This window comes from Geospiza fortis, unplaced genomic scaffold (genome assembly GCF_000277835.1).
Source record: "Geospiza fortis unplaced genomic scaffold, GeoFor_1.0 scaffold66, whole genome shotgun sequence".
In the NCBI taxonomy this organism is placed as follows: Eukaryota; Metazoa; Chordata; class Aves; order Passeriformes; family Thraupidae; genus Geospiza; species Geospiza fortis.
In genome coordinates, this window is record NW_005054312.1 from 2,412,787 (window position 1) to 2,423,871 (window position 11,085).

Below are 11,085 nucleotides of genomic sequence, written 5' to 3' on the forward strand. Positions count from 1 at the left end.
GTTCCCTCCTCCACCTCGCCGTTCACGCAGCGGGCTTGGCTTATTTATTTATTAACTTACTCCAGTGCCGGGCGATGCTGCCATTTGCTTTCGTGCGAGCGGCGGCGCATCAGCCTTCTCTGCTTTTTTTTTTTTCCCTCCCCATTCCTCTTCTAATTCCCTTCCAGAAAGGGGGAAAGAAAATAAAAATACAAACATTTTTTTAAAAAGGAAGAAGAAACCAACAAAAACCAACCGTGGCGAATGAGAAACTTTCATGGGCAGGTTCAAAGCAGCGAAGTTAACACGCCATGGATTAGAACGTTTCTGCGGCACTCGCTGGCGTGGAAATCAAATATACGTGACTTGAGCTTCGGGGGCTCCTCGATCCCTCCTTCGTGCCTTCGGCCGTTCTGGGCCTGCCTGTGCTGGCGGCTCGGGGACACCGGTCCCCCCGGTCCCCTGCCACCGCACGATGAGCTGCTGGGGGCTGCCGAACGCCAGCAGCCCCTCCAGGCAGGGTCAGTCCTTATCTGCAGTACACTAGCTTAAGTTACAGGCATGCCCCTGTGCGTCTCCGGCTTCCCAAAGTCTCCAGAGTCTCAGAAATACTTAAGCCTCGCATTCCTGTCGGAGCTACCATTGCTAAAAAGCAGTGGGACGTGTTCTGGACGCCGCGGGATTTGCATGAGCTCTCACGAAAAGCCGGGATTTGATGCAATGCAAAACTGATTTTTTTTTTAGTAGCCTCTTATATCGCTCTTTTCCTTTGAAATGCTCACAAGTTGTGAGGAAAAGTAAGTGTTTGCATTATCTCTGCAACTGCTTCAGGAAGCCACGATGAACTCTTTATTATATTGTGAAACTAAATCCATAAAGCAGTCATGATGAGTAACTCAGGGACGAGTCGTAATTGGGCAGAAACGCACAGTTTTATCATCTGGAGGATTCTAGAGGGCTCCGCGTGAGTGAGAACTTACAGCGAGGTTTCCTCTCAACTGTAAAAAAGAGATCTATAAGCCATTGTTTATTTAATTACTGTTAATTTTCCACTTCTTTTCCATCAATTGGTTGCCAAGTTCTGTGTGATTTAATTGTGACCTTTACAACATTTAGTGCCCTTCTTAAAGCTGTAGCTCCTGGACTCGTACAATTATGCAAGAAATTCAGGCTTATTTTTTTTTAATGAATTTTCTAGCCTGTGGGTTTGTGGATGTGACCTTAAAGACGCAAACGTTAAATGCACACAAAGGAAAAGGTATGAAGCAAATAGAGTAATCTAAAAATGCCTTTATTTTTTTAATGTCATATTGTTTGGGTTTTTCTTTTTGAGGCAATCTTTCCTACCCTGTCGGGTTTTTTTCCTTTTCTTTTTTTTCTTTTTTTTTTCTTTTTTGCAAGCCGGGTATGATACTAAACAGTAGGATCGACAAAATACTAAGAAAAGGAAAACACAAAAATTATATCTGGGTGCTCATCAAATAGTTACTAATAGGTGCACAGTTCATGGGATATCAGGTAAGGTCACATGCACAAGACTGCCAAAAGTCTAGCAGCCTTCACAGTAGAACTTTCAACATGTCAAACTGTAGCAAGAAGTGTTATGGTTAGTATAACTGAGATATTAGGTATTACACTATTTCTAATAAGTATATATTTGCTTTTTATACTTCTTTCTACTTTATTTCTACAGCCTTTGAATAGATCTAGTGAGCTTGGGCTAAGCTCTATTACTGTCAGATTAGCTTGCAGTTTGCTGTGATTTCTCCTGTGGCTAGGGCACCGCTCAGCCCTCTCCCTCCTTAGCCCTCCAATCTCAAATCCATAACCAATTTTTAAACCCCACTGAAAATCTCAGCTCCAATATTCAGATTTTCCCTCCTCCATGTAAACTTTTACTACCGGCACTTTAAGCTGTAGGGTCCAAGTGTTACAGCCAAGACAGCCTGGATTTTGAGTTTACCATCAGTTAGTTTGAAGCAAGGAGTCAGCTTACTCTGAAAACAATCAGACCAGAGCTGCTTTTGTCCTTCAGATTTTTTTGATAAAGAAATCAGAAAAATAAATAACTAAGTAAAGCCTGTTTGTTTTAGTGTTTTTTATCTTTCTGGTTAACAAGCAAGTTGAAAGAATCTAGAATGAGTGATTTAAGTGTTATTAGAGATTCGGCATGTTTATTTTGCTGAGGAGTCAATACACACAGCCCAAAGCTTGTTTTTTAAAGACGAACTTTGGACAGAGTTCAAAGGAAAAATAATCATCAGCTGTTACTGTAGATGCACGCAGAATTTTTTTGTGGTTTGTCTTAGAGCTCAGACCATGATGAGTATCTCACACACTGCCCACAGTGATCTCTGGGTCATGGCAAGGTGGCTCAGACCATTTTCATAGAATCATAGTATCATTCAGGTTGAAAGGGATCTTAAAGCTTGTCTAGTTCCACCCTGCCTGCCATGGGCAGGGACACCTTCCACTAGAGCAGATTGCTCAGGGCCCCTTCTAGCCTGGCCTTGAACACTTCCAGGGATGGGACATCCACAGCCTCTCTGAGCAACCTGTTTCAGTGCCTCACCATCCTCACAGTGAAGAATCTCTTTCTAACACTTAATCAAAATCTACCCTCTTTCAGAATAAATCCATTAGCCCTCGTTCTATCACTACATGCCCTCATCAAAAGTGCTTCTCCATCTTTCTTATACACTTCCTTTAGGTATTGGAAGGCTGTTATAAGGTGTCCTTCAGGCTGAACAACCCCAACCCTTTCAGCCTGTCTTCACGTGAGAAATGCTCCAGCCTTCTGATCATCTTCATTGCACTCCTCCAGCCTCTCTCCAGCAGATCCACATCACTCTTATGTTGGAGACCTCAGAGCTGGACAAATCACTTCAGTCTCTGCCATGAGAGCAGAGGGGCTGAATCCCCTCCCTCACCTTGTTGCCACACTGCTTTCGATGCAGCCCAGGATGCGGTTGGCTTTCTGGGCTGCGAGCACACGTTGCTGGGTCGTGTTGGACTTCACATCAACCAGTCTGAACTCAGCAGTTTAAGCCACAGACCTTGATTATCACAGACATGCCAAAAGTCTTTTCTTTAAAAACTGTGCATGTGCGCTTTGTTCAGACTTGTAATGCTGAAGAGAAGAGGTTCCTGCCTCTGTGCTACTTAGCTTCACTTCCACATCAGCAAAAAGGGCCCCCATTTGTGTATATGAAGAATTCACCTTCTAGTAGCATGAGAAGTGGTTTCATGTACGAAATGGAAAGCAATGGTATCATCAGATGCACAGCTAACTGTTTGAATAAACTGGCTGGCTTTGTACATTGGGTCTATACAGAGATATCTACCATGATTTCCTTTCAGTGAAAGGAAATCTTGCTAGAAGCTTAGGGCAAAAAATTCTCCTTTGCTTGTTGAGTCTTTGTGCACAAAGTTGACCCACACACCTCGGCCTCTGAATGTGATGTTTGTGCTGCTTATCAAAAGTCATAGTTCAGTTTGTTTGGGTTTTCCACTTTCTGCTTGATCACATCACTCTGGATACTCATCCAGTCCCCTTTGCCATGTTTTTATCCTAAGAGCACTTAGAATTACAAGCCAAATACAGAGCCTTATCAAAGTTAGTGGGAAAGTCACAAAACTCAACAGGATTTGATGAGACCTTGTAAGCAGCTGCTAGATTTTACTCCTCATTGAATATTATTTCACCAGTTTGGGACAATTTCAGAGAAAGAAGCACAGTCCATGTAAAGTATTAATGCAGGGACATTGCAAGAATAATAGTCATTGCTAACAGTTATTGTACCAAGTGTTCAAAATAAAAAGTTGCATCATAATATGCTAGCTTTGCTATTGCCAGCCCATCTTGCAGCGCTGTTTGTTGAGAATACTTAGAACAGAATCTGAGAAGATATTAGTTAACATGCATAAACAGTCTTCTAGCAACTTGTGCTGAAAAGAATTATCAGCAAGTGCTCTGACAGGTCAGAGATTAGATTGACGGTGGAGCAGTCACATAGCACTTTATGTTCCCCTGATTTTCAGCAACAAGACTACCTTAAAAATTAAACCAAGAGTTAGTTACTTGTCTATTGCTGTTTTTCACTGTGCTTTTGGCAGGAAGGCTAGATGGCTGCAACTAAGAGGGAAAATAGCCTGTGCAGCTTCAAAATGAAAGCTATAAGACCATTTCAGGCAAGACAAAGCCCAGCCTAAGAAGACAGTTGGGAATCCGTCTTTCTCATCAGGGTTTGAGCATAGGGTTATTTCAACAGCAGGATCCAGGCAAAGAGTACCTTCTACAAGCAAATATCTCCCCCTTCCCAGGTCAGGGAAGGATAGGGCATCGCTCACTTCCAGACGATCAGGAAAATTAACCAGACTGTTTAGACCACCAGCTGGGACCAGAGCCTGAAAACATGATGAGCATGAGGCACTCACCATTAAGGACATCAGCCTAGGTGGAGACTGCATTGCTTAACACAACAACCTCTGACTTTGACTGTGAATTATTGCCTTACACAGGAGTTATTGCTTACAGCAGGCAATGAAGCAGACCCCTGCTTACCCCGTCTCATCCCAAAGTGACTTGTCAGCTGTCAGTTGGTCCAGCCAGGAGTGGTGCAGCTGCAAATCTCACTCTCCTGAATGCTCTGCCTGGGAGGCAGCTAGGGTGAGCTAAAAACAGTCATAGGAGTGCATTGTCCAGGATCTATATTCAGGTAAAAGTAATTCAACATTCAGGCTGCCCTGTTGCTTTTGTAAAATTCATGTTCTCCGAGCTGCCCTCAGCAGCTGAGCCAAGGAAGGCCTGTCAGCACAGCACAGCATTGTGTCTGCAGTGGGATTTCACTGGAGATGCAAGCTCTTTAGAGAGTAGCCTTGAAAGGAGACTGTGTCCTGCTGTCTCTTCCCCTGATCATTTACTGCTTTGCTTATAGAGGCATCAGTTATTTCATACAGAAGGTAGAGGACCAAAGCTCAGAGGGGGTAGCCTGGCCTGTTGCACCAGAGAGCATGGGGGACTTGTGAGGACTCACCACTGTCTCTTACCTGCCTACAGCTCCCAGAGCTCTTCTTCCTTGGCTTCCCTCTAGGCTTTCAGTCTTGTTAAGGTTTCAATATGTAAAGTCAGGAAGGTTGTCAGCTCCTTACGTAATCTGACCTCCAGCGAAACACTATTTCAAACAGTACTTCTGTATCAGATCTGCAATTAGGGGAGACCAGAGAGCATTTTACCTTTCACAAGCCATGCTTCCTTTCTTCTTCTGCATGTGCATTTGCTTTCAGAGAGGCTGGTGATGTTGCTGCTTCCATACTGAATGAAGATCTGAGGAGTGATACTTTCTCTGGGAGTCAAAAGGAATGGGTTTCCTTGCCTTTTTTTTTCTCCTTTCTCCTTAAGTAGAAGTGAGCAGTCATAAAGGGGACATTGCTCATGGCTCTCAGGTGGCTGGCCAGGCTGACTAAGCATGGTTTTGGATCCTGTACACTGTTTAGAATCACAATGAGCTAGAGATTTTGTGCCAAGATGCAAATGGTCCAGGGAAAGGATCCTCATTTTTAAGCCAGCAGTATGAAGTATCCTAGGAGCAATTGCAGTTCCATTATCAGATACAAGAAACTGGTTTTGACTCATTGTCCTTTTTGTTAAACAATATAATGCCCCCTAATTCAAGCTGATTTGTTGTAATGTTGGTCACCCTACTAAATTTTTCAGGTGGCGATTGTTGGACCATTAGTAATTAGAGATATCTAGTCTCCATCAAAATGCCCTTTTCCAGATGCTTTCACAAGAATTCTTCCACTTCTAATTATGAGGAACTTGGGAAAAAATGTAGAATTAGAAAACTGTGGATGGAAATGAAACCACTGAGTATGTTTTCAAGGACTGCTGAAAGGAAATGACAACTTTTGTAATTAAGCGTTTCAGTGTGTCACTAACCTGATAAGCAAATAGAAATGCAGAGTGGTAAACCAAGGGCATGAGCCACAGACCAAGACAGCAGCTACCAGGATGTATTGCAGGCATATAGACATCTCAACAGCCTCCCACATGCACAGAAATCAGATATTGTTACAAACAGCAACAAAAAAAATTTTAAAGTCAATTTCTGTGAACAATAAAATACCAGCAGATGGGTCATAATGTCTTTTTAGTCCTTTTAGGTGTCAATTGTCATTTTGGCACCTTGAAGAGAGACATAAAGCAAAATCTGCTCCGAAGTCCAAGGAACATATAATGTAAAGGGTCACTAAGAGGAAAGGCAGGGAATCAGAGGACCTAAGGAAAACTACAGGATGATGATAATTCCAGGATGTTAAGTACTTAAAATATAAATACTGATTGTAGTTTTCAAAAATACTTCTGTAAATTTGTCCCCTAAACCTTTCAATATCACTAGATACATAAACAGCCTGGAGTTTGAGTGGATGGAACATCTGAAAAGCAATTCAGTTATCTTAAGTATTTAATTAAACATATATTTGGGCCACCAGGTTGGGACTATCAGTTGAGCAGCATCTTGTCCTATAGAGTAGTGTAGGCAAGAGCATAGTGTTTGAAAGCAATAAAAAAGTAGTAAACTTTGAGAAATATTAAACTACTGGAATCTTGTGTATTTATTACAAGGTTGCCTTGACTTTACCCTGCTGGAAATAGCCCAGCATAGGCACAGGAACAAGGGAGGGAAGATGAGTTGTGAAACGAGCGTTATGAAGGGATGGGGAAGGGGGGTCTAGGAGCAGAGCTGTGCCTGGCTTTGCATGCAAGAATAAGAGTTAACAGTGACTCAGTGGACAGAAAGGTCAGTGCTAGTACAGGTATTGAGAATGAGTTTTCATGGCCTAACAATAAATAGTGTTAGTCACATCTAGATTATCTGGGATTAAGTGTATCATGGATAAAGATACCCCTGAGATGACTGATGCTGAATTAGCATGGTCTTGCTCACACAGCACCGTGCCACACAGTATTGCATCTTCTGAGGAGCTGTGGTGCCCCTGTCACCACAGACTCTGGAGTCACCAGTCCTTCCTGATGGCATGACACCTCCTTCTCCAAGCTTCCTTGGCTATTTCTGGGATTCTGCTTTGACTGTGCGATCTTGTCTTGCTGCTTTCTGGGATAATTCAGAGTTTAATGCGGCTGGGTTCTGAACACAGTGAGAAGGGGCAAAGTCAAGATCAAAAAAAAGTCAATAAAACTGATGGACAAGGGAGGCATCTGCACAGTGAGACAATGCCCTTTTTATTTAGTCACGTCTTACAATACAGCTACCACATCAAAAATTCAGAGACACATGTTTGTAGAGAGAGGTCCTCACAGATATTTTATTTATAATTGATTTTAATATCTTCCACTCATGTCTTCTGTTGTTTGAGTGATAGGCAAGTTGCAAAATATATCACTCAAGACTTAGGGAATTGGACAATTAAACACATTTGTGTGTTCTTTGTGTTCAAAATTGATTAATAACGGTAAGGTACACCAACATTGTTCTTTTCAGCTAAAAAACAGATAGTGTCAATAAATTCACAAATCTCATTGGCATTGGTTCTGTATTTGAAGAGCACACATAAGCATAAATGTATTTTTTTCTCACTAGGAGGAACAGAATGAAAAGTCTGTTTATTTCAAAACTCTTATTAGGCTATCAAGTAGAAATCATAGAATCACAGAATATCCTGGGTTAGAAGGGGCCCACAAGGATCAATGAGTCCAATTCCTGCCCTACACAGAAGAGCCCCTGTAATCACACCATGTGCCTGAAGACATTGTCCAAACACTTCTTGAGCTCTGTCAGGCTTGGTGCTGGGACCTTCTCCCTGGGGAGCCTGTTCCAGTGCCCAGCCACCCTCAGGATGAAGAACCTTTTCCCAATATCCAATCTAAACCTCCCCTGACACAACTTCAGGCCATTCCCTTGGGTCTTGTCAATGGTCACCAGAGTGAAGGGATCAACATCTGCCCCGCCTCTTCCTCTCATGAGGAATTTGTAGACTGCAACAAGGTCTCCCCTCAGTCTTCTCTTCTCCAGGCTGAACACACCAATTGACCTAAGCTGCTCCTCATGCATCTTCCCCTCCAGGCCCATCACCATATTCATTGGCCTCCTTTGGACACTTTCTAATAGTTTCATGCCTTTCCTATATTGTGGCACCCAAAACTGCCCCCAGCACTCGAGCCGAAGCTGCTCCAGTGCAGAGCAAAGTGGGACAAACCCTTCCTTTCCCGGCTGGTGCTGCTGGGCCTGATGCTCCCCTGGACAGGGTTGGCCTTCCCGGCTGCCAGGGCACTGCTGACTCATAATCCACTTTCTGTCGACCAGGACCCCTATGTCCCTTTCCTGTGGCACTGCCCTCCAGCCTCTTGTTTCCCAGTCTATCCACACATCCAGGGTTGCCCCATCCCAGGTGCAGAATAAGGCACCTGCCCTTGTTAAACTTCATATGGTTGGTGAATGCCCAGCCCTCTGATTTGTCAAGGTCTCTCTGCAGGGCCTCCCTGCCTTTCAGGGAGTCAGCAGCTCCTCCCAATTTTAAGTATCACTGATAAATTTACTTAGTATTCCTTTGAGTCCTGCATCCAGTTCTTTAATGAAGATGTTGATGAGCAGTGGCCCCAAGATGGAGCCCTGCAGAACCCCACTAGTGACCAGCTGCCAGTCTGATGTCAGCCCTTTCACTATAACCCTTCATGCCCGACCTGCAAGCCAGTTGCTTACCCATCACATTATGTGTTTATCCAGCTGTGGGCTGGACATTTGAAGGATGCTGTGAAATACAGTATCAAAAACTTTACTGAAATCCAAAAAATTACTTCAACTGGCTTCCCTTGATCAACCAGGTGGGTTTCCTTGTTATAAAAGGAAGATAAGTTTGGCAAGCAGAACTTTCACCCTACGAACCTATGCTGGCTGTGGCTGTAATCATGTTGTCCTTCAGATGTTTTTCAGTAAGTCTCAGAATAATCTTGTTCATATGATTATGCCACTTTCAGGTCATTACAATCATGACAGGACATAGTTTAATTAGTTTGTCTTGCAATGGTCTTGGAAACACCATATAGAATTTGAATAAAAGCCTATGATAGTTTGAAAATATTGCAAAGTTCCAGGTCACCTTAGTGTCAGAGGTAATATCAGTGGGGCTCCTGAAAACATTCACTCAGTGCTTGCCATCAGTTAGGCAGTTAAACAAGAAGTTGAAAGTTATCTGAAGTGTATGAATTTCAATAGGAGTTTGTATTTTGTCTGTTTATGAAGCCATTATGCACCACGCCCTCAGAGCAAGATGAAGGATATTTTTTCAAAACAGGTACACTAGAATTAGAAAGGCAACAGAAGGGATAGGGAATAACTTTCACCTTGAGGAAAAAGCCAACCTGGGGTCTAGGGCATTCCAGATGAAATAACAGAAACTGAAGAGGGAACATAAGAGGCCTGCTAAACGGAGAACAGCATGGAGAAGGAAAATCAGGATTGTTCACCATCAAGTTGCAAGAGTAAGTGCTACTGAGTGAAATGATTAGACAATGTTTGAAACAAACAAAAAGCAATACTTTTGTGCTCAATGCATAATCACATTTGGAACTCATTGGTGCAAGATTTCATGGAGCCTGATAGAATAAATGTGTTCAGAAAGGCATGAAACAAATCTACTGAAGGATACAATATCTGACTCAGCAAGCAGTTTTACCAATGATTGCCAGAGACTCATGGGGGAAGATCCTTCTAGATACATCCCATTTCTTACAACCCCCCTTAAACATCTTAGTTGGGACATTTTCAGAGAAAGCCTGCTCTAGATGACCCACCTTTGGTCTCCTTTAGTAGCACCACTTTTATGAGTTCAGGAATAAAGGGAGCAGTAATACTTCAGTAAAGGAGAAAAAAATCTGTGCAAGAGGCTTCTGTATTCATGAGTGCCAATGGTATACAGGCTTTGCTCTTGAATAAAGTGAAACTACTTGTACTGTGGGTCGGGTTATCTTCTTCTGAGAATGAAAACAGGCCTTACATTGTCATTCATATCACATTTTTTGAATGACACGCAGTTTATCTTTCAATAAAAACACTGTTCTGAGAGGAATCACATAAGGGGGCTGTTTGAAAGCTGTGGAGGAAATGGACTGCATGCCCCTACTAAACCAAAACAGTCTGATCCTTCATCTCCACCACTGTTCCCAGGCAGCCAGCTCTAGGCAGGAGCCAGCTCAGGGACTGTCCAGTGGTGCTGGTGCCTGGTGTGGCTCTGCTGGGCCTCTGTGGTGGGTCTGTAGCCATCCACCAGCACACTTCCATCCCAGATAGCCTCTTCCCTGGAGAGGTGGAGATCAGGGCCAGCCCACATAGCAGCTTCTGCTTAGCGGCCACTGCTACACAGAGGAGGAAGAGGAGAAGGAGGAAGATAAAGAAGAGGGAAGAATTCAGAAAGCATCAGAGTCTTGAGGGTTTATTTCCAGGCATGAGTACATCTGTCTGTAAACAGCTTGGTGAATGTGTATGAAGTACCACTGGTTCTGCTGAGGTGCACAGGAGAAAAAGGATGGCCACGGGGAGCTGCAGGGGCTGGTTTGCTGTTTTTCACCACTCCCAAACCCTTCTCCCTGAACCACATGAACTTAGAAGAGCAGCAGATTCCTCATTCCTGAGGGAACATCTGAAGGTGAAATGTCCTATGCACAGCACTTCAGAGACAAAGCAATGCATGTTACACAACAATGAAGCTCTATTTACAAGTATCTGTCTGAAATTTGAAGCTTCCAGTTTGGACCTAAGGAAAGGCTTGTGTACCTAGAAGCTTGTTGGTGTTTTTCAGCAATACTGGTTGATTTCATAATATATATATTACCTTCACAGCTTGCCCTTCTTTATCCTTAGACCATGGCAACGACAGCACTACTAAATATAATATTGAGACTTGGCAAAATATATTTTTAACTCCCTAGTTTCACATGAACCATGTCTTCCCTTGTTTGCATGGGATACTTGCAGCTTTCTAGAGCTTCAGTATGAGTAAAACTGAACTTAGAGGGCAAGAGAGTAATTATGTCAATGGGTACTTCTGGGGAATTCACTCAAAAGTTTAAAATCCTTTCAGGAATGC

At 43.1% G+C, this 11,085-nt stretch overlaps 1 protein-coding gene across 1 annotated transcript in view; it reads right to left on the reverse strand.

Moving 5' to 3' along the window:
* The window catches only part of PHF21A (PHD finger protein 21A), a 127,232-nt gene extending 126,855 nt beyond the window's left edge, over nucleotides 1-377 (reverse strand). Inside the window, exon 1 of the mRNA XM_031055763.1 lies at nucleotides 236-377. The gene's annotated coding sequence lies outside the window, so the exon portion shown is untranslated. The remainder of the gene's footprint in view (nucleotides 1-235) is intronic.
* Nucleotides 378-11,085: the final 10,708 nt, after the last annotated feature.